At 36.1% G+C, this 1,407-nt stretch overlaps 1 protein-coding gene across 1 annotated transcript in view; it reads left to right on the top strand.

The window, feature by feature from the left end:
- LOC102815817 (protein HIRA-like) overlaps positions 1 to 1,407 on the top strand; it is a 121,200-nt gene that overhangs the window by 14,198 nt on the left and 105,595 nt on the right. The window lies entirely within an intron of this gene.

Raw genomic sequence — 1,407 nt, forward strand, 5'->3', positions numbered from 1 at the left:
TTTTTTATTGCAATTAGCTTGGTATATTTTTTTCCATCCCTTGACTTTTAATCTGTTTTTGTTTCTGTGTGTGAGTTGTGTCTCTTGCAGACAGCATATTGAAAGATTTTGTTTCCTATCCATTCTGCCACTCTCCATCAATCCATTTACATTCAGTGTGATTATCGATAGGTATGGATTAATTGCTGCCATTATGTTTGCTTTTTTGTAGTGTTGCAGCTTTCTTTGTTCTGTGTGTCTTCCTTTGTTTAGTTTATGCTTTTTGTGTTCTTTCTTGTGAGTTTCCTCATAGTTTTAATGTTTCCATGTTCTTCTTAGATTTTCATTTTCTTGGTATGTTGTGAAGTGTTAGTTTTCTTTGAAGTTGCCTTATAGACCATTAACTTTTCTCTCCATTTAGTGCAGGCTATTTTATCCTGTAATCTAGCTGACCTTCTTAACATCTGGATCTCTGTTCCTACATGTTTACCTTCTTTTACATTGTAGTTGTTTGGATCATAGACGTCATGACCTCCCAGATTCTCTGAGTTTGTTCTTATAATTTTGTTCTGTTCTCGACTCTTCCTTCTGTCAATTTAATTCTGGGAGGTGCTGCCACGTATGTCAGTCTCTGGTTGTTGTCTGTTCTTGTTGGTTCTCAGTCCACAGAAATCCCTTTAGAATGTTTGGTAGCGCAGTGTTGGCTTTGGCAAAATCCCTTAGTTTCTGTTTATCCTGGAATGTTTTGATTACACCATTGTACCTGATTGACAGCTTTGCTGGATAAAGGATTCTTGGTTGGAAGTTTTTTTCTTTCAGGGTTTTATGTGTATCTCCCCATTGCCTTCTTGCCTGCATGGTTTTTGCTGAGTGATCCGAGCTTAATCTGACTTGCTTGTATGTAACACTTGTGTTTTCCCTAGCTGCTTTCAGGACTATCTCCTTATTTTGATTTTGGAGAGTTTGATTATGATATGTCTTGGTGATTTTCTTTTGGAGTCTATTCTTCCTGGGGTTTGTTGAGCTTCTTCAATGTTTTATCTTTTCACTTTTCAGGACGTTAGAGAAATTTTTATCCAGCAGTTCTTCAACTATTTTCTCTGTAGACTTGTGTGATTCTTCTTGTTCTAAGAATGCTGATAATTCTTAAGTTATTCCTCTTCATGTTGTCCAACATGAATCTTACACATTCTTCAGATTTTTTTTATCCTTTTTTCTGTTTGCTCTTTTATCTTAGTGGTATTGAGAGATTTGTCTTCCAGCTCACTGGTTCTGCCTTCCATCTCTTGTATTCTACTCCTTTGCCCTTTCAGAGTATTGTCTATTTCTGATATTCTATTGATCATTTGGACCTTTTTCTGTAGGTTTTGAATTGTTTCCAATGCTGTATCTATCTTATTTGATTGTTCCTGTAGTGCTTTCCTGACT

This window comes from Chrysochloris asiatica, unplaced genomic scaffold (genome assembly GCF_000296735.1).
Source record: "Chrysochloris asiatica unplaced genomic scaffold, ChrAsi1.0 scaffold00340, whole genome shotgun sequence".
Classification (NCBI taxonomy): domain Eukaryota; kingdom Metazoa; phylum Chordata; class Mammalia; order Afrosoricida; family Chrysochloridae; genus Chrysochloris; species Chrysochloris asiatica.